The following is a 23,632-nucleotide window of genomic DNA, read 5'->3' as shown; positions in this document are numbered from 1 at the left end:
AGTGAGTGCCTCTTGTGCTGCCTCACTTTCTTGAAGGATTTCAATTTTTATTCCATCAATTCCTGGTGCCTTGTTCTTTGCCATTTCCTTTAATGCACTTTGGACTTCCTCCCTGAGCAGCAGCGAGATCTTGCAGCAGCAGCGAGATCTTGCAGCAGCAGCGAGATCTTGCAGCAGCAGCGAGATCTTGCAGCAGCAGCGAGATCTTGCAGCAGCAGCAAGATTTGGAGTCCTGGTGTGGTACTGTGGGTTAATGCATTAGACTCTAAGGCCGTTTTAACTGCAAGGAGCAGAAAGCCGTCTCTCTTTCCCGTGGAGGGCCTCATGAATTCAAGTTGCTGACTGCAGGGTTTGCAGCCAGATTCTTAATCACTGCACTACCAGGCCTTTCACCTTCAAGATGGCGGATCAGGTAGATGTGTGTTGAGGAGCTCTGACAACAACAACACGGAATAATGGGCCAAGAGGGCTCATGAGATGGTGCTGGAACTCTGAAACAAATATAAAGGTATGTTTGGAGGATTGGAGGACCTGAGGGTTTACAGCTGGGGAATTTGCAGGAGAATCCAGAAATCCATTGTTTTCTGGATCAAGACACTCAGCTGTTCCCAAAGCCGCCGTCTTGGGAAAGAATATCTTGAGTGTATCTATATTGATAATATCAGGAGAGAACATCTTGATTGTAACTTGATGGTATCAGGATTGTATCAAGATTGATATTGAAATTTAAAGTGACAGTATCGACATAAAACCAAACGACCACCACTCCTCTGTCTGTCTGTCTTTCGTGTTGTGGTGGTGGGTAAGATAGGGAGTGTTTATACAAAACATTTCATCACTACTAGTCAAACATGTCTCATTGTTGGTTCAGGAGGTGCTGCTATTTTCCTCTTTGAAGGAGATGCTCACTGAGCCAAGAGCTTCCAACCTGGAGCTAGCACTGGGGAAGAGCAAGGACCATTTGTATGCAGGAAACCCTTAGGACTAGTTGCTTTGGAATGTTGACAGTCTTGGGGTAATGGTTTTGTGTCTTTCTTAAGAGGTGATAAAAAGCTAGTAGATCTGTGTAAAGGAAACTAAAAGTTGCCTCTCAAACTTAGGCTGCTGTAGGAAACATATCATTCTGCTTGGCTTTATTTTAAAGTCCTCACAGCTACTGAACTAAGGAAGGTTGTTAGAAAATCAGTACTTTTAATATTAATAGTATAAATAAATAAATAAAAGCTGGGAAGAAAATAGTCAGGAGTTTTTTGATTTGGAACATCATTTACCATGAATTAGAAAGATCCTGACCTACACAGCAGTCATTGCCTCTAAGAACAGTCAGACCACAGTTGGAGTAAAGTTGCTATGAGTCCTAAAGACTCTCTCAACTCTAAGGGAGCAGAAGTCTTCTATAACAACCTGTGATCATTCTAGAGTATGGTGTTATGAATGGCTAGAGGGGCCCAAAGAAGATTACATTTAGAAAGACCCAAGTTGATCCAAGCCAAGAAACACAAACCAAAAGGAAATATTTTTTAAAAATACACAAAACTACTGTGTCAGACATACAAAGCCAAAAAGTGGAACAAAAGATTACTTGAGACCTGAGATTTGAACATTTTGAAGCTACACATGTGATGGGTCAGCCCAGGAACATGAGGAGCCTTTCAGCTGTGTAAGCGCCAAGGCGGCCTATTCACACCAGGGGCTCTACAGTCTGTAAAGTTCTGAGAAAGCCTAGTCAAGATAGCTTGTTATGCTTTGCATTGTCTTTTCTTGGATTTGAGTTCATCTTTGGGCTATACAGAAATAGGACTCCACCATTCTTGGCAGCATAGATGGAACTTAGAGGACTGATTCCACAGATGCTGCATGCATTTAATATTCACATATCCTAACTCTGTGGTCCAGGAAATGTAAAGGATAACACAGTGTCATAGAAAAAAGTTGGCTACCAAAATTTTTGACAAAGAATTTGTCACATCAATATTTTATTGTCTCCAGAATCCCAGAATTCTGCAATTGAAAACTGTTTTGAATTGTTCATGTTCCCAAGAATATGAACTCTGAAATATGATACAAGTTGGACGCACTTGAAGTTCAAACATGCATTGCAGTGAATAGAATGAGGTTCCAGTACACAATATGTTTTGTTTGAGAGTAAGAGCTCAGTGGGATTTTCACACCTTCTTTGGCATAACAAAGAGACTTTCTGAACCAGCTAATTTAGCCACAAAAGAATTACCTTCAGCAAGATGTCTTATAATGGCATGACTTTGGCTATTATGAGGGAAACAGTAAAAGAAAAAGATGTATGGAAACTACTCTGAATTTGCTTTAAGACTATTGTCAAGATCACAAGTGAGAATGTTATTTTAATGACTAAACACCAGAAACCTTGCTTCTCTTGAGGAATGAGTATATTTCCTCTGTTCTGTGGATGAAGTTCACACAGTTTCCTTTGCTGCTGTGGTTGCCAGAAAGTTCATCTTTAAGTATCCTCATCATAACTCTATGACTTCTCATTATTAGTGTATTTTCCTGCCTCTTTCTCTCTTCTTTAATGCTAATATATGACGGTAAATCAAAAGTATTACTACTAGGGGTCCAGTTAATACATATAAAAGCTTTTTCCAAATAAATGGTACTTAAATATGTCTTTGCAATGAGCAGATGATTGCAGACAAGCTTTCTAAGTAATAACACTTGTCTTAGTCTCCTGAGGGTGCCTTCAAAAGAAAAAGAAAAATTCCAGTCAAAACAGTGGCTTCTGAGGGGATCTACTAAGTTACTTACACTCGAGGCAGAGAGGTCATCTCAGAAGAGCAAAGGAACTCAGGGATGGTCTTTTGGGACTCCATAGAGATAATCATGATGGATTCCCCCCCCCCAAAAAAAAAGGACACAAGATAATTGTGGGTGATTATTAGGGAGTATTTTTATGAAATTTAAGAACTGCTTGATGAAATAAGGCCAAGAAATTGCACAAAGATTTTTAATTTTTCCCCATCATGACAATGTACCTGCTCATTCTTTAGAAATTATCAAATATGAAATTGAATGCATAAACATTGATATATTAGGCATTAGTGAGCTGAAATGGACTGGTATTGGCCATTTTTAATCTGACAACCACATGGTTTACTATGTCGGAAATGACAAAAAGAAGAGGAATGGTGTCGCATTTATAATCAAAAAGAGCATATCAAAATCAGTTATGAGGTACAATGATAGGATAATATCCATGCGCCTACAGGGAAGATCAATCAATACCATTTTTATTCAAATTCATGCACCAACCACTAAAGCCACTGAGGGTAAAATAGAAGAATTATACCAACTTCTTCAGCTGAAATTGATCAAACATGCAATCAGGATGTATTGATCATTACTGGTGATTAGAATTCAAAAGTTGGAAACAAAGAGGAAGGATCAGTAATTACAAAATATGGCCTTGGTGATAGAAATGATGCTGGAAATCGTATGATAGAATTCTGCAAAACCAGTGATTTGTTCATTTCAATTACCTTCTTTAGACAGCATATCAGACAATTATACACATGGACCTCACCAGATGGAATATATATCAATCAAATTGACTACATCTGTGGAAAGACACTGTGGGGAAAAGTCCATATCATCAACCAAAACAAGGCCAGGTGCAGATTGTAGAACAGACCATCAATTGCTCATATGCAAATTCAAACTGAAGCTGAAAAAAATGAAAACATGTCCACGAGAGCCAAATATGACCTTGATTATATCCTACCTGAGTTTAGAGATCATCTGAGGAACCGATTTGGTACATTAAACACTAAAGACTGAAGAGCAGAAGAGTTGTGGAATGACATCAAAAACATCATACAAGAAGAAAGCAAAAAGTCATTAAGAAGACAAGAAAGAAGGAAAAGATAAAAATGGATGTTAGAAGAGACACTGAAACTTTGCTTTCCAGCATAGAGATGCCAAAGCATATGGAAGAAATGAGGATGCACAAGATTTGAACAGAAATTTTCAAAGGTCAGCTCAAGAAGACAAAGTGAAATGTGCAAAGATCTGAAGTCAGAAAACCAAAAGGGAAGAACACACTCAGCATTTCTCAAGCTGGAGAAACTGAAGAAAAAATTCAAGCCATGACCTTCATTATTGAAGGATTCTCTGGGCAAAGTATTGAATGTTGCATCCAAAGAAGGTAGAAGGAATATACAGAGTACCAAAAGGAAATGTTTGATATTCAATCATTTGAAGAGGTAGCATATGATCAAGAGTCAATGAAACTGAAAGAAGAAGTCCAAGGTACATTGAAGACCTTGGCAAAGAACAAGGCACCAGGAATTGATGGAATAAAAATTAAAACCTTTCAAAAAAGTCAGGTGGCACTAGATGCACTCACTCATCTTTGCCAAGAAATTTGGAAGACAACTATCTGGCCAGATTAAAAGAGATCTGTATTTGTGCTCAGTCCAAAGAGAGGTGAACCAATGGAATGTGGAAATCATTGGATAATATCTTTAATGTCCCATGAGAGTAAAATTTTACTAAAGGTAACACAGAAATGTTTGCAAACATATATTGACAGAGAACTTCTAGAGGTTAAAGCAGGATTCAGAAGAGGACATGGAATGAGAGACATCATTGCTGATATCTGATGGATCTTGGCTGAAAGCAGAGAATACCAGAAAGCTGTTTATCATGCTTTAATGACTGTGCAAATAGTTTCAATTGTGTGGATCATGACAAGCTATGCAAAGTATGAGTATTGCAGAACAATTCATTGTGCTCATGAGGAATCTGTACCTGGACCAAGAGGCAGTTGTTCAAACAGATCATGGGAACACTGAATGGTTTAATATTAATAAAAGTGTTCAACAGGGGTATATTCTTTCACCATACTTACCTATCCTGTATGCTGAGCAAATAATACGAGAAGCTGAGTTCTATGAAGAAAAACATGGCATCAGGATTAGAGGAAGACTCATTAACAACCTGCAATATGCAGATGATACAACCTTGCTTGCTGAAAAAAAGTGAAGAGGACTTAAAACATTTACTGATGCAGATCAAAGAGCACAGCCTTTGGTATGGATTGCATCTCAATGTAAAGAAAACAAAAATCCTCACCACTGGACCAAAAATCAACATTCTTATTGACAGAGAAAAGATTGAAGTTGTTAAGACTTCATCCTCCTTTGAATCAAGCAACATCACTCATGGAAGCAGGAGCCAAGAAATCAAATGACGTATTTCATTAGGCAAATCTCCTGCACAAGACCTTTTTAAAGTGTTGAAGAGCAAAGATGCCAGCTTGAGAACTAAGGTGTGAGTGACCCAAGCAATGGTGTTTTAAATAACCTCATATGCATGCAAAAGGTGGATATTGAATAAGGAAGACCGTAGAAAAATGGTTGCTTTTGAGTTATGGTGTTGGAGGAGAATATTGAAAGTGCCATGGGCTGCCAAAAGAACCAACAGATCTGTGTTGGAAGAAGTGAAGCCAGAGTGTTTCTTATAGGCCAGGATGGCCAGACTTCATGTCTCATACTTGTATTGTCAGGAAGGACCAGTTGCTGAAGAAGGATATCATGTTTGGTAAGGTGGAGAGTCAGAGAAAAAGAGGAAGACCCCCAGTGAGATGGATTAGGAAAGTGGCAGCATCAATGGGCTCAAGCGTGGCAACAATTATGAGGTTGGTCCAGTACTGGGCAGTGTTTCGTTCTCATATCATACAGTCACTGTGAGTCAGAATGGACCCGATGGCACACCACCACTACCGCTACCACCCTCTTCATATTTCAGAATTTATTCCTCAGTTTTGTTAAGTTATGGGGGTTGAACGTATTCTACACTAAAACATTGCAGTGTTTTGTTCTTTTGTACGTAAAGTGGCTATGGGTTGGAACAGATTCTATGATGCCACAGTCTAACAATAACATTACTATATATATATATAGTCCCTGGAATTTAGGTACAACGGTCAGGAAATATGACTCTAGAGAAGCAGAATTCTCACAAATACATGATGACCCTGGTCCTCTGCAGCTACTATCCCAGAAAGAATATTCACTAACTGTCCCATATTTTTGCAGATAAAATTTGTTTACTGAAGAATGAGTGGCATAATTCATGATTCATATCATGGAGTCAATAATCCTCTACTTTAATCCTTGCCTTTGAAAGAGATTCATTGGGCATAGAGCAAGAGCATAACACTTGCTATTGTTTATGAAGCACATTAATTCATCTTTGCATAAATACAAAGAGGCCAGGAAAAGTGTCTGGGTAAGGTGCAGGGTAATGTTCTTGAAAAAGGGAGAAATTTGTTGGAGTTCTGTGAAGTTGGAGAAACATCTGAGAAATATATCCAGAAGCTGGAGTCTCTTTTTCAGAAATGGTCTGAGAGAGTTTTGGGGATTATATATATATATATATACACAAACCATAGCATTATGGATCATCTCATGGATAAGGAATAAGAAAAAACACATAAGAATTGATATGTTTGAATTGTGGTGTTGGTGAAGAATATTGAAAGTATCACGGACGGCTAGAACACACAAATCAGTCTTAGAAATACAATCAGAATACTCCTTGGAAGTGATGAACTTGACCATGTTGTCAGGACGGATCAGTCCCTGGAGAAGGATGTTATGCTTGGTAAAGTAGAGGGCCAATGAAAAACAATAACACGTCCAACAAGATGGACTGACACAGTGGCAGCAATAATGGGCTCAAACATAACAACAATTATAGGGATGGTGCATGACTTGGCAGTGTTTTTTCTGTTGTGCACAGGGTTGCTATGAGTTGGAACTGACTCAATGGCACCTAACAACAATAACTGCTTGAACTTAAATGGCTCATTGATCCACTCTAGGATAACTTTGTCTTAAGTGCTTTGGATGTGTTAATCAGGTGAGACCAATCTCTGGAGAAGGCCACCAAGCTTGGTAAAATTGAGGGTCAGTGAAAAAGAGGAAGATTCTCCAGGGGATGGATTGCACAGTGGCTAAAACAATGGACTTAAACATAACAACAGTTGTGAGGATGGTGCTGGACAGGGTACTGTCTGTTGTACATAGGGTCACTATGAATCAGAACCAACTTGATGGCATGGAACTGTTATATGCATGTATGTACATATATGGAATCCTGATGTGTCATTATAGGATAAATACTGGATTACTAACCATAAGGTCAGCAGTTCAAATCTACCAGTTTCTCCTTCAAAACCCTATATAGGGTCCCAATGAATAGGAACTGACTTGGCAGCACATAACAACAATAACATATATACATATTTGTATATGTATACATATGCAATGACAAATAAACACATATATAGGAATTCTGGTGTGACACTATAGGACTAGACCATGAACTGAAAGGTGCAGACCCTTTAGCAGCTCCTTGGAAACCCTATACAGGATCACGATGAGTCAGAATCAACTTGATGGCACTTAACAACATAAATACTTTAAAGAGGCCTCTGCAGCAGATTTGCCTAACACAATACGTCATTTGTTTTCTTAACTGCTGCTACCATGAGTGCTGATGGTTGATCTGAACAAAATGAAGTGTTTGACAACTTCAATCTTTTCTTCATTTATCATGATGTTATTTATTGGTCCAGTGGTGAGGATTTATGTTTTCTTTACTTTGAGATACAGCCTATACCAAAGGCTGTGGTCTTTGATTTTCATCAGTAAGTAGTTTAAGTTCTCTTCACTTTCAGAAAGCAAGTTTGAATCATCTGCATAGGACAGGTTTTTAATGAGTCTTCCTCCAATCCTGAAGCCACATTCTTCTTCATATAATCAAGTTTCTAGAATTATTTGTTCAGCATACAGATTGCATTAGTACAATGAAAGAATACAACCCTGGCTCAAACCTTTCCTAATTTTAAACCATTCATTGTCCCGTTGTTCTGTTTGAACAACTGCCTCTTGGTCTATGCACAGGTTCCTCATGAGCACAATTAAATGTTCTGGAATATTCATCCTATGTAATGTTGTTCATAGGTTGTCATGATACGTACAATAGAATATCTTTGTATAGTCAATAAAGAGAATATTTCTCTGATATTCTCTGCATCCATCTGATATCAGCAATGATATCACCTTGTTCTATGTCCTCTTCTGAATCCAGCCAGAACCACTGGCAGCCCCCTGTCAAAACACTACTGCAACCATTTAAAAAATACGGTTATCAAAAATTTACTTGCATGTAATATTAATGATATTTTCCAAGTATTTCCACATTCTGTTGGGTCACCTGTCTTTGGAATAGGCATAAATATGGATCTCTTCCCATTGCTGGCCAGGAAACTATCTTCCAAATTGTGTGGCAAAGATGAGTGAGTACCTTCAATGCCACATCAGTTTGTTGAAATATTTCAATTTGCATGCCTTCAATAATCAGAACCTTGTTCTTTGCTAATGCCTACAATGCATCTTTGACTACTTCCTTCAGTATCAGGCATCTTGATCTTATGCTACCTCTTGAAATGGTTGAGAAATTACCATTTCTTTTTGGTGTAGTGACTCTTTGTATAAAGTTTATGTGAAGTTTTCCATGTATATAGTCATCTTTTATGTTGTTTAAAAAGGTATTTACAAAGAAAAAGTCATTGATCTTGCAAAATTCTATAATGTAATCTACAGCATCTTTTCTAAATGCAGCATTTTCCAATGATTGATACTTACTGTTCATTCCCAAGCTTTTCATTTCAATTGTCAATAATTATCAGTACATCTTGATTGCATGTTTGATCAATTTCCACCTGAAGAAGTTGGTAGAATTTTTCAATTTCATCATCATTTGCTTTAGTGGTTGGTGCACAAATTTGAATATTAGTTGCATTAACTGACTTCCTTGTTGTTGTTATTGTTGTTAGGTGCCATTGAGTCGGTACCAATTCATAGCACAGCAGAACGAAACACTGCCTGATCCTGGGCCAACCTCATGATCGTTGACATGCTTGAGCTCATTGATGCTTCTTGATCAAACTACCAGCTGTTCTGTGGGAGAAAGATGAGGAAGACTTCCTTGTAGACATACATATATTATTCTATCATAGACACAATTGTTCTTCAAGATAGATCTTGTGATCCCTTTTTGATGATGAATGTGATTCCATTCTTCTTCACTTTGTCATTCCCGGCAAAGTAAATCTAGTGATTCTAGTTCAAAATGGTCAATACCAGTTCATTTGACCTCAGTAATGCCTAAGATATTGTTCATGCATGTGTTTCATTTTTGACAATGTCCAATGTTCTTAGATTCTTACTTTGTACATTCCATATTCTGATTAATAAGTGTTTGTAGCTATTTTCCTCATTTTTATTTGTGCCCCATCATAAAACGAAGGCCCCCAAAGCCTTACTCCATTAACATCATCATGGTCAGCCCTAATTTGAGGAGGAAGCTCTTCCCCCATTTTTATTTTGAGTGCTTTCCAACCTGAGGGGCTCATTTTCTAGCACTATATCTGACAATATTTTGGTGCTTTTCATCATTTTTTAATATTCAATATTCTGGTGCTGACAGTGTTCTAATACTATTCATGAGGTTTTCAGTGACTAAATATTCAGAAGTAATCCATCTCTCCTTCCCAGTCTGTCTTAGTCTAGAAGCTCATCTGAAAACTGTCCACCTTGGGAGACCCAGCTGGTATTTAAAATACTGTTGGGCATAGCTTCCAGGATTAATGCAACAGTGCCACAGTATGAAAAACTATTAAGTGGTGCATATAATATACATAAACATGTGAGTTCTGACTCACAGCTACCCTGTAAATGGCTTCTGAGGAGCAACTTGTAGGTTTGAATCACTGGCCTTGCAGTTAGCAGTCCAGTGATAAATGTGTATATGTTGTCATGTGTTCCAACTCACTGCAACCGTGTATAAGGTTTCAGAGTGGCTGTTGGGTTTAAATTGCCAACTTTGTGATTTGTAGTTCACTGCTTATCCTACTGCACTACACCATTAAATTGTGGTTTGGGGAAGGCAATCTTTTATACTCTTTTGAAATTTTCTAATGAACAGAGTTGTAGGGAAATTGTCTTCACTATCATTTTCATTCCCAAAATTGCATCTTTTGAGTTGTATTTGTAATAGGAGCATGTGTGAGAGAAAAAGGAAGTAGAAAGGTTTAGGAAATGATATCAGGGACAAAGGACTGTGTTCCTCATTTGGTTAAATATTAATGTGACATTTAAGAAAAAATATAGTAGAAAGTAAAATGTGAAAAAAGATAATTCACTGGCAGAAACCTGAAGCCATAAGAATTTGCAAAAGCATAAGGAGAGCAGATAACACTCCCTATAATGGTTAGGGTTCTGTGTCAACTGGGCTAGGCCAGGATTCCCAGAGGTTTAGCAGTTGGGATGTGCTAATTCTCGTGGTGAAAAAAAAAAAAAAACTAGTACAGGCATAGTTAGTTCTGTGTGAGTGGCTATGAGCAGTCAGTCAGTTAAAGGACTGCTTCCTAAGGAAGTATGGCCTGCTCCGGATATAATGGACTTGTGGGAGGGATTCTCTCTCTCTTCTGCTGGGGACCTTGGATTCTACAATCATGATAATAAACTTATCTTTATGTATTTACATATATATGGTTCACTGGATTTGCTTCTCTAGAGAACTCAGCCTAAGACATGTGGTACTGAAAAGTGGGTTTCGAGAGACACAAACTCATAAAGGTGATTTTTTAAAATTGGTTCTCAAGTCTGACTAATTTTAATATAGGCTAGAGGCAGCCTTGGGATGATTTTGAGTTTGGTCCCCTTTCCTTCTTTGGAGTCAGAGAAAGTCAGACATGGTCCCCACTATGTTTAACCAGTTGGAGCTGAGAGTAGGATTCATTGTAATAGCTTCAGTCCTGTGAGGTTTTGTAAGAGATAGAATGAAGGGGGACAGGACAAAATGCTTCATTTGACGGGAGAGCAACTTCTGGAACTGCCTGGAGCTGATGTCAGGCTGGATAGAAAAAATAGCTGATCTGTGGCCAGGACCTACTGGAATCTTTGCTGTCAGAGACCCGAGGTCAAATGCATATGAAAGGGGTTAGTGCAAGGGAGAATAAAATATTGAACTTGAGTGTTTTAAATGGTTTTTGATACTGGTTTCTCCTGTCTAGTATTATAAAATAGACATTCATGTGTGATAGAAATGAATATTGAGTGGGGTGCAAACCTGCCTTCATCCTATACTTGATTGGATTTTCTAAAAGGGGAATTTGAATTTGCCAGGAAAAAATAGGCTTGGCTTAAGCCAGGAGTGGGGAATGTCCAGTCCACAGGTCATATAAGGCCCATGAAATCATTTAGAATGGCCCTGCCAAGAAAAATACATGTGGGACTAGAAATTCAATAAATCTAGGAGCTTTTATCATAGCAACATAAATTTATATTAAGTGAATCGTAATAATAAAGTAAATTTTGAAGGAGAAGCAAGGAACATCCACTACATATAGATAGTACACATACAAGTACATTATGGGATAGACACATATGCTTCTTATTGGCTGCCGGAGACCTATCTTGCACTGCTGTGACTCAGAGGACAGTCAGTAGTAGGCAGGCTGGGAGTGTATATATTGCAAAATTATTAAGACTCTGTGGCAAAACTACAGTGATCTGGTGAAGAGGAGACGAGATGTGATGAGATGAGCCCTCACAAAGTAGATTACCTAGCCTCTGATGATTGATGATGATGTTGTTGACTTCTTTGTATACACATGTCCACGATCACCAAGCCTCTCAGAAACTGAATTTCAGATGAAGATTAAGGAAATTACAGTACATAGAAAAGACCTCAAGAGTTGATAATACAAATGTTACATGTGCTCCAAATCCAAAATGCAGGATTAGAACAGCAATCAAAGCAAAATAATCATATCATTGGCGAAACACACACTGGGTAGTTGTTAAAACTTAAGTGGTATGACATCATACAAATGGTGACTACAAAGAAAAGAAAAGTTAATGCAGAGTGTTGATCTTTTCAAGAAAGTGAACAAATGATTATTTTTTTGTTGAAGTCAAATGAAAACCTGTGAGCCTCCTTTGTGGTGATGCATTCACAACTATGAAAAAAGGCAATCTGTAGCTTCATTACAGCTCAAAAGATGTTGAATTCGATTAATTGGGAGGGCAAATGCCTGTGTATAAAATCAGTGCTTTTCAGTTAAGTGTGGAATCACAAGTCGCTTTCACTAGGCCGCATCATTACAGAGACAGGGGTATTCAGATGAGTTATGTAGTGAGCAAGCTAATCACAAAGAAACTGAGGCCTCATGTAGAGGGAGAGTTTGTGAAAGAATGCTTGGTGGCTGCTGCAGAGTTGTTAGCACCATAAAAAATAAAATTGTTTCAGAGTGTTAGTTTGTCTTGGAGAACTGTCTCAGATCAGATTACTGACTTAGCATAAGATATTGAAAAAACATTGAAGGATTCTGCAGGAGATTTTCCAACTTTTTCTAAGACTTGAGACAAGACAACAGACATAGCAAATACTGCTTAACTGGTTGTGTGTGTTTCTTGTTTTTTGGTTTTTTTTTTTTGAGGGCGGGGGTGAGTGTGGATAACTGCAAATTTTTATACATAAGAGGAACTGCTGCCACTAGAGGCCTTGCATGGTGAGGTGTGAGGACTTGTTTAAGAGACTTGTTTTATCAATGACAAAACTTGAGCTAATATCTGAAAAGTTAAGTGGCCTTACTATAGATGGAGCTCCAGCCATGACTGGCTTGCAGAAAGAACTAATTGCATTTGTCAAGAAAGAACTGAATTGTTGCAGTTTTGATCCAAGTGATTTAATTGTATGCCACTGCATCTTACACCAAGAAAGTTTCTCTGCATGGTTGTTGTGGCTCAAAAATGTGATATCAATAGTAGTGTATACATATTTGTCAAACGCAGAGGGTTTAACAGCTGGCAGTTTAAGGAGCTACTGAATGATCTTGACTCTGAGTATGGTGATCTTGTTTATCATTATAAAGTACAATGGCTGAGTCACAGCAACATGCTCCGGGGGTTTACAAAAATTTGGGATGAAGTGAAGCAGTTTATGGGGATGCAGGCAAAACCTGCCCGGGAACTCAATGATAGCAAGTGGCCATGTGATCTAGCTTTCATGGTGGGTATTATTAAGTACTTCCCAGAGCTGAATATCAAGCTGCAGGCCCCAGCCAACTTCTCAGCTCCCTGCTTTCGAATGTGAAGTCGTTTGAAGTTAAATTAAGGTTGTGGAAACTGCAACTCAGAAGGAATAACACGGTGCATTTTACCCACTCTGGAAAGGCAAAAGCCTCCTAGGACGCTTGAATATACTAGTGAACATGCAAAGCTAACTGAGGCATTTAATGAACGATTCAAGAACATGAAAAGTAATCAAATGGAGTTAAACATCTTTGTTACACTGGTTAGTGTGGAACCACAAGATGTACCTGATAACCTACAACATGACATCGTCCAGCTGTAAGTAATGATGAGCTGAAAATTAAGTATAATAGCATCCCACTGCTTCAGTTCTATAAATGCTACATAAGCAATAATGAATCTCCTACTTTCAGGAGAAATGCATTGAAATATGCATTCTGTGCACTTTGGATATTTGCTGATGAGGCACAACTCGAAAAGAAACACCTGTAAACATCCATTAATAATTGGAAAAGGGACTATATGGAGACTGAATCCAGGAAAATTGGAAGTTGTCAAAAATGAAATGGAACACATAAAGATCAATATCCTTGGCATTGTTGTTGTTAAGTGCTGTCAAGTAGGTTCCAACTCACAGCAATCCTCTATAGGGTTTCCAAGGAGCAGTTGGTGAGCTTGCTGACCTTTCAAATTCAAACAGATCTTGCAATCTAGCACATTAACCCTCAGAGTCACACCAGGACTCCAGTTGGCATTAGTGAGCTAAAATAGACTGGTATTGACCATTTCAAATTGAATGACAAATTGAAGAGGAATGGCACTGCATTTATCACCAAAATAACATTTCAAGATATATTTTAAAGCATAATGCTTTGGTAAGATAATATCCATATTGAGCATTACTGGTGATTAGAATGCAAAGATTAGAAACAAAGAGGATCCAATTTTAGAAAATATGGCCTTGGTGGTGGAAATAATGCTGGAGATCACATGATAGAATTTTTTTTAGTCATAACACTTTATGTCTTTATTTCTCCCCATTTTAGATATACAATTTCTAAATTGTCTGTCCCTATCAGTCCAGTGGTACTGTGGGTTAATGTGCTGGACTGCAAAGTTAATTTGAACCACAACGCTGGTGGTTCAACCTCACCAGCTGCTCCTTGGAAACCCTATACAGGTTCACTATGGGTAGGAACTGAATCGAAGGCACTTAACAACATCACGCTAATTCTTTAAGGAGACAAGCATGTTTATTGACATGAGCAATCTTCATTCTAGTAGGAACTTTGAGCATCTGCTTCCATAAGCAAAGTCCCGTTCAGTAAAAGGCATCAAAACTGCAACAATTTTCTCCAGCTCACAATGTTAAACATCTCTTCATTTGGCCAGCTTCTGATCAATTCAGCCTGAGCCCTCTTTGTTGTGGTGGTGGTGAAGTGCCGTTGAGTCGGTTCTGACACATAGCGATCCTATATAGGGTTTCTGAGGAGCAGCTGGTGAGCTTAAATCACAGCCTAGTGGTGGTTCTAAATGATGCTGTTGTTGTTGTTGTTGTTAGGTGCTATCAAGTCAATTTAAACTCATTGTTACTGTATATATAACAAAACACAGCACTGCTTGATCCTGCGCCATTTTCACAATCAATCGTCTCCATGCTTAAACCCATGATTGTAGCCACTATGCCAGTTCATCTCCTTGAGAGTCTTTCTCTTTTCTACTGACTCTCCACTTTATCAAGCATGCCGGCGTTTTCCAGGGAATGCTTCTCCTGACAGTATGTCCAAAGTGCACGAGATGAAATCTTATCATCTTCATTTTTAAGGAGCACTACAGCTGTACTGTATTTGTTGTTCTTCTGATAGTCTATGGTATGTTTAATATTCTTTACCAATGCCAGTATTTAAAGGCATCGGTTCTTTGGTCTTCCTACTCCTTGTCCTGCTTTTGTGTAAATACCATGGCTTGGATCAAGTGCATGTTAGTCCTCTAAGTGATATCTTAATGATATTGTTAGTAGCAGATTTGTTCAATGCAATATACTTTGTTTGATTTAATGATTTCTGCTTCCGTGGGTGTTGACTGTAGGGCCAAGTAAAATGAAATCCTTGACAGCTTCAATCTTTTCTCTATTTAAATAACAATCAATGATGTGTATTTGGGTAGTGTTGTATGATCTACAAAACATAGTAACTTGCATTCCATTTATATCTGACTCCAAACTCTTGGAAACTGTTTTAACATTACCCACTTTTTAAAGGGTTTGCTCCTGTATTCTCATTGTATTCTCTGAACAATCTTGTGATGATAGAGCAAGAAAGATGGTCTTAATCCCAGTTTACAGATGAAGGAACCAAAATGGTATTGCCCATTTGATTTGTGATTGTGAACGGCCCCTATTTCGTGCCACCACTTGGTTTCACCCAGGATGTCAGCTCAGGCCTCCGAGCTCGGCCAGGCAGATTCAAAAGTACATGATTTTTTACTTCAGCTCCAAACTCCACGAGCTATAAGCCTTCAAGCCTTTTAAATATTCCTATCTCTGTGGTTCCGAGTTTTGGAGCTCTACCCTGGCTCTGCTTTGCCTGGTATTCTGTGCTATTGCTGATGGCGACCTTCACTGCACCTCCACCCCAGCTGCCATCAAGCTCCGCCTCTCTATTTACAACTACTTTTTGACTTGTTGTTGCTAAGTGCCATTGGATAGGTTCTGATCTATAGCAACCCTGTATAGGGTTTCTGAGCCCCAGCTAGTGCGCTTGAACTTTTTGACTTAGAGATCTTATTTTTCAGAAAGTTCAATATTAGTATTTTGTTAAATTTTTCCTCTTATTACAAAAGAAAATCGTTACTGTCTCCAAGAGGTATATTATAGTATGACAATTTCAGTAACACAGTAGATTGATTAATCTAAAGTGGTGGTGGTGGTTATGTACCATGGAGTCGGTTTCAACTCATAGCGACCCTGTACAGGGTTTCTGAGGCTGTAAATCTTTACGGAAGCAGAAAGCCTCATCTGTCTCCTGCAGAACAGCTGGTAGTTTCAAACTGCTGACCTTACAGTTTGCGGCCCGATTCGTAACCACTACGCTACCAGAGTTCCTTAATCTAAAGTAGAATCTCTTTTTCTACAAATAAAATGTTAAATATATAGGTGAATTCACAAGAAAGAAAACTGCTCCATTGTCAAATATAAAAATAGAAGCTGATGAAGTAATCACATATAACACTTATGGAAGGCAATAATGCAGTGGGATAAGTACTGGACTGCTAATCACAAGGTCGGTGTTTCAAACCCACCAACTGCACCACAGAAAGCCTATACAGCATCACTTTGAGTCAGAACTGGCTCAGTGGCACTTAACAATAAGACATGGATACTTACATCTAAAACATATAATAGTAAAATAATGAAGGATGAAAGCCCATCTGCTAAACGTATAATTTAAGAAATTAAAAAAAAAATGATTTAACACAAAGAAAGTAGGAGGAATGAAAAAATAAAGAATCAAAAATATCAAACCTATTTTTGGAAAGGTTAATAAAATATTAAAAGCCATCATAAACTATTCAAGACAAAAATAAAGTTATTAAGACACTATTAACTACAAATACAGGAGATAATTTTTCAGATTGCAGAGAACATTGCTGTTTTTGTTAGGTGCCATTGAGTCAGTACTGACTCATAGTGACCCTACTATGTACAACAGAACAAAACACTGCCCAGTCCTAGGCCAACCTCACAATTGTTGCCACGATTAAGCCCACTGATGCTGCCACTTTGCCAGTCCATCTCACTGGGAGTCTGACCTTCTCCAGCAACTGGCCCCTCCTGACAATATGTCTGAAGTGTGAGAAACGAAGTCTGGCCATCCTAGCCTCCAAGCAGCACTCTGACTGCACTTCTTCCAACACAGATCTGTTTGTTCTTTTGGCAGTCCGTGGTACTTTAAATATTCTCCTCCAACACCAAAGCTCAAATGCATCAATTCTTAGGTATAATTTTATGCCAAACAATTTAAAAATTCAGCCATAATGAATAATTTTCTAGGAAAAAATATTCTCCATACTGATGAAATAAATAAATAGGCAAACTGAATACCCACTAATGAAATTAATTCATAGGAACCCTATAAGATAAAGTAGAACTGCTCCAAAGGGTTTCCAAGGCTGAACATCTTAAAGGAAACAGATCACCTAGTCTTGCATAGTACTTGAACCACTATTCATTTAGTTGAGCCACTGTGCCACCAGAAATTAAACTGGGAGTTAAAAAAAAAAAAAAATGTTTCTCATTACCCCCATGTTTTCATACCCTCTGTTCTGCAAACAGCAACGTTATCAGAGTTGGACATTTTTATAGTCAAATTTTACTAAACCTTCAAGGAACAGAAAATTCCTGTATTGCACAAACTGTTAAAAAATAAAAGAAGGAATTCTCCCAAATTCGTTTTATGAGGCTAGGATGACCTTGATTCCAGTACATGACAACAAAGGAAAATTATTGACAGATTTCACTTAACAAAACACATACTAATATTCTACATAAAAAGTAAACACAATCTATCTGTCTTACCCCACAATTATTAGAGGCAGAGAATAAATCCTCATTCTACATGTAAACCACACTTCCCCAGTCATCCTCAACTTTATCATCAGGCATGAAAACAGAACACAGGCAAGTAACTCCTGTCCCAGTAAGAGATTAAAAGTGGGTGTGACTCACTGGAACTATAACATACATTCTACTCCTAGCCTTTAACCTCTTCCTCCATGACCAGGGAACAAGATGGGCTTAGCAACATAGAAGATGGACTCCAAGTAGAATTAAGTCTACGTGTCCCCAGAACTTTTGGCCTCATTTAGCATATGAGTTCTTAGATGATACAGGTAACTAAGTGCTTGACTGCTAACTGAAAGCTTGGCTGTTCAAACCCACTTAGAGTTACCTCAGAAGACTGACCTAGACATATGCTTTTGAAACCACAGTGGGGCAGTTCTATTTTGCACATACAGTTTCAGAATCTACATACAGTAACTACCAACAACCTTCAAATATAGCAAGACATCCTTGTCTCCCTCCTTTACCTGTACACAGAGCCTCATCATCTTTATCTATGCTGTGTTTATCAGTTCTAATTTCAGTAGACCCATTAAGACCAGTTACCACAAGATGACCTGGACTCCTGAGTCACTCCTCAAACACATTACCCTATATGTCTGTCCTCATCTCTCACCCCCTCCTAAATTCTTGAATTCCTTTTTACAGTGACCTCTGGAATCCAGTCAATTATTAACACAATTGCCTATATACTCAAAATCTTCTCCAAACATCTTTCAACTTCTTATTCTTACAGAAATCTGACTCCTCTGAGGATGTTGCTTGCACACACTCAACTTTCTTAATTGAAGGAGGGGTTAATTATTCACCACATTCTTCATTACTACTTCGAAATGATTCTCTCTTCCTCCTCCCTTAAAAGCCCCACATTTGAACTATTACGGCTCCATCAGATTATGCCACCACCACAGGTCCTTGTTGCTCTTTTATACTTCTTTTCATGTCTCAAGGATTTTAGCTCTTGGTTGACAGTCTCCTTATCTTAATACATGGTGATTTCAGAATACACATAGATGATTCTTGTAAAGTCCATTAAATTCTTGAACATATCTCCTCAGATAATGTTCCACTTCAAGCTTTCATTTCCATGGTGATACGTCAGGATTTACATGTTTGTCACTTCAGTGCCTACATAGTCTCAATTTCACACATCCACACACAGACCTCCACCTATTTTCTTAGTTTTATGCCTCTATTCTCTAATTCCAACCATGTTGTTGTCGTTAAGATCCATCAAGTCAATTCTGACCCATAGCGACCCTGTGTAGGGTTTCCAAGGAGCAGCTGATGAACTTGAACCACTGACCTTGCAATTCAAACGACTTTGCAGTCTGATGCATTAGCCCACAGCACTACACCAGGTTGTTGTTTATAGATGCTGATTAGTTGATTCCAACTCATGGTGACCTCATGTGTGCAAAGTAGAATTTCACTCTAGAGGATTTTCAAGTCTAGGTGAACTTTCAGAAGTAGATCAGACGTCTTTACTCTGAGGCACCTCTAAGTGAGTTTAAATCTCCAAACTTTCACTTACTATTCTAGACATCCTTGTCTCCCTCCTTTACCTGTACACAGAGCCTCATCATCTTTATCTATGCTGTGTTTATCAGTTATTTATGCTGTGTTTATCAGCTTACCTATTTATAATTTACAGAGAGTATGTTTGGGAAAAATGAATAATCAAATATAATTCATTAGGTTATCTGATGAAAAGGAATAAACATGTGGTTAATTTAATATGTGCAAAGGATGAACACAATCATTATTATTATTGGCAAAATAGATGAGTTTTCTTAATCTAATAACTTTCTAGTAAAGCCTACAGCTAGTATACATTTGTCTGGTGAATTCAGAAGCAATCTTTCTAAATTATGAAAATGATGCTTATTTTCACTGACTCCTCCACAGTATACTGGTGGCTCTAGCAAATGCTATATTAAAACAAGGGAGATAAATATCATGAAATAATAAAACTTGATATTGGTAACTGGTGATATTATTGCAGAGTATTAGAGCTAACAAAAAGCTTTAGCTGTTGTTGTTGTTGTCAGGTGCCATCAAGTCGAAACTGACTCATAGAGACCCCATGCACAGCAGAACAAAACAATATCCGATCCTGGGCCAACCTCACTACTGCTGCCACACTTGACGCCATCAAAGATGCCACCTGGCTGATCTATCTCATTGGGGGGCTCTTCCTCTTTTTCTCTGACCCTCCATCTTACCCAGCATGACGTCCTTCTCCAGTGACTGTTCCCTCCTGACAATATGTCCAAAGTATGAGAGACAAAGTTTAGCCATCTTGGCCTCCAAGGATCACTCTGGCTGCACTTCTTCAAAAACAGATCTATTGGTTCTTTTGGCAGTCCATGGCACTTTTAGTATTCTCCTCCAACGCCACAATTTAAAGGCATCAATTCTTCTATGATCTTCCCTATTCAGTGTCCAGCTTTTCATCCATATGAGGTTATTGAAAATACCATGGCGTGGGTCAGATGCACCTTAGTCCTCAAGGTGACATCTTTGCTCTTCAACACTTTAAAAAGGTCTTGTGCAGCAGATTTGCCAAATGCAATATGAGTTAGCTGTAAGGGACAGATAAATAATTGATGTGTCTTATATACCAGCAACAACTAATTTATAAATGTACTTTAAAATATATAGATATAATTAACAATAGCAACAAATTGAACATACCCAGGAATCAGTTTCATAAAAGATAGGCTATTTTTTTAAATGTTTTATTGTGAATTATATCATAGTTTAAATGGAGAACATTAGTTTTACATTCATTCTATTGTATATCCTTTCATTGCCATGGTTACAATCCCCTCCATGCATCATCAACCAACCAAAGGGTATACCCTGCAAGCCTGTCCCCCTCCATGCCCAAGTCTTCAGCACACAGTCTCTCTCCCTCTCTGGATCTAAAGTCCCCAGCTGCTCCATCGTTCCACGTCATCGTCTCTGCCTCCATCTCAGGCATCACTGCTTCTCTGGGTAGGGTCCAGCTCTACGCTCTTCTAGGAACCTCCGCTCCTAGACTGGAAGGTCAATCACTCCCTTCCTTGCTATAAAACATCTACCTTTACATTTCCAACCCTCACAATCAGTGCTAATAACAATTATTCACTATTGTGTCACAAGAGACCCATCTGCATTTCATTTCATCAGCTCCGCCTAGATAGATTGGATACTACTCAGTAGAGATTCTGCCTTCCTCCATGCCCCTGGCTCTAGGTTCCCTCTTGAAAGCTTGTAAGCCAGTCACTTGTCTTTGTAGCCACCTCCCCTCCCCCCATTTTGGGTAACCAATGTCCAAGTTGCCCATCCCTGTCTACTCTGTGTGTGGACTGGGTCAGAATGATTCTTGCTGTAAGGATTTGTTCCCTCTTTTGAGTTACTGCATCCATAGGTGTAGGTCAAGTTCATCAAATTGTATCAGATTACTCTTTTTTTTCCTCTTCTTTCTTCATCTGGTTGAGCTCTGATCATCTAGTCATTGAAGCCAGGTCAAGTGGGTCTTATCTGCAAGTGTGGGTGCTCTTATACATATGCCCTCTCTTTTTATCAGCTGAATGCGTAACTCTCCACATTGTATGGCTTAGCTCACCACTTCATTGCTGTTTTTCCCTCACTTCCCCTTATCGGTGATGAGTGTGGTCACCAATCAGAGCGTGTATTCCCATTGAGTCTTATTCTTGGAAGGGGGTTTGCACTAAGGGGACCCGAACACTTGCCTTGATGTTTCCTGGGCAAGCAACTTGTTTGTTCTTGTAGTAACAGTCTGTCTGCCTCTATTGTTTTGTATTTTTCCTTTAGGTCTTTCTTTCAAGAATTATCTTCTATTCTTCTAGCAGCTCCAGGCTGGTCTGATTGTCCTTTCAAGTGGAAATTTCCCATCTCTGGAGATCTGGATGTGGTTCAGGCTTCTACCTATAGTATTATGTATTGCAGAGGCTCCACAGGAAGCCTCCTTCACTGGGCATGTTGTAGCCCCATTTTAGGTATTCTAATCAGTTATAGGCAGAAGACGGACATACAAGCTTTCTATAAGATAGGCTAAATTTTAAAGAAAGAAAAAAATATATTATTAAGGGACATTTAAGTGTTTAAATATATGGGAAAAGACACCATATTTTTAAGTGTTGGTGGTGGTGGTTATGTGCTGTGGAGTTAATTCCAACTCATAGTTATACCATATAGGGTTTCTGAGGCTGTGTATCATTATGGGATCTGAAAGCCTCAGCTTTCTCCTGTGCAACCACTGGTAATTTCCAACTGCTGACCATGTGATTAGCAGCCTGACTCATAACCTCTATGCTACTAGAACTCCTATATTTGTAAGTAGTAATATTCAAAGTCTAAAATAAGGCAATTCTACCAAAATAAATCTATAAATTCAATATAATTCCAATAAGAAGTCCTATAAGTTTTACTGAAATTTAATAAACTGGAATTAAATATGGAGGTATAAAAGATCAAGAAGAGCCAAGAAAACTTTGAAGAATATATGGAAAAGACATAGCACTTTTGAATTTATTTGATATAAATATAATAGCGTTTTACTAGTTTAAGTATAAATAAATAGACCAAAGTAACACTAATCTAATATATGCATCTATGGGAACTTTGTATATATCAGAAATAACAGAAATTCAAAAAGAAAATAACAGTTTAAGCAATATATGATATTAGGACAATTTCTTATCCAAAGTCAAAAATGAAAATTGAACTGGATATGCATCTCGAATTTTAAAACAAACTTACCTTAGTGTATGCACAATATTGTTAAAATTAGAATAAAATATGTTCTATATAAAAATGGGAAAAAGTGTATGACAAGACAATGTCTGTATGCAAACATACAGGTTCAGTAATATACTATATGAATGGATTCTTTGAAATTGTGTGTATGAGCAGTACTATGAACAATATGTAGCTCTGTAGGATAAACACCAGATTACTAACTGCAAGACTGGCAGTTCAAAATCACCAACTATTCCTTGAAAACCCAGAGGGTTGCTATGAATCGGAATTAATTCAATGACACTTAAATTTTAAAGCAAGCAATAGACTAGAGGTTTGAGGGAGATATTTGTAAAACATGTAACAAAAAAAGGACAGATAATCAGAATGCCTATTAGAACCTTTGAGCTGTTCCTCTGACACTATATACATGGTTCCAATAAGTTAGATAGAACCGACTGGATGGTTCTTAACTATAACAACTAGAAAAACTCCTTCATAAGAAGAAATTCTTCTAATTATAATAAAAAAAAAAGAGATAACATAATTGAAAAATGGAAAAATAGATCTGGATAAAAAACTCACAAAACAAAAATATGAACCTATATCCTGGTGTCGCACTATGGGTTAATGCTTTAGACTGAATAACAAGGTTGGGCATTCAAGCTCACCAGCCACTCCTTGGAAACCCTATACAGGCTTGCTATGGGTCAAAACCTACTCAATGGCACTTAACAACAACAAACAACAATGGCGATATTATCCATAAACAGTTATCTTATAAAAGACTCTGAAAAGTCAACAATAAATAACATTTTCAAAACCACATATGAATAGAGATCTCACTAAAGAAGATATGTAGATGACAAGTAAACATAAAAAGATATGAAATAGTACTTGTTATGGTTGTTGTTAAGTGCCATCGAGTTGGTTCTGACTCATAGCAACCCTGTATAGGGTTTCCTAGGAAGGGCTGGTGAACTTAAACTGCCCCAACTGTACATTTCAAACTGACCTTGCAGTCCAGCACATTAACTCACAGTGCCAAATCAGTACTCTTGTTATTTGTTGTTGCTGTTTTTGTTAGGTGCCATTGAGTCAGTACTGACTCATAGTGACC

This window comes from Chrysochloris asiatica, unplaced genomic scaffold, assembly GCF_000296735.1.
Source record: "Chrysochloris asiatica unplaced genomic scaffold, ChrAsi1.0 scaffold00016, whole genome shotgun sequence".
NCBI lineage: Eukaryota > Metazoa > Chordata > Mammalia > Afrosoricida > Chrysochloridae > Chrysochloris > Chrysochloris asiatica.
The sequence above is the reverse complement of the archived record's forward strand: the minus strand, read 5'-3'. Positions refer to the sequence as shown.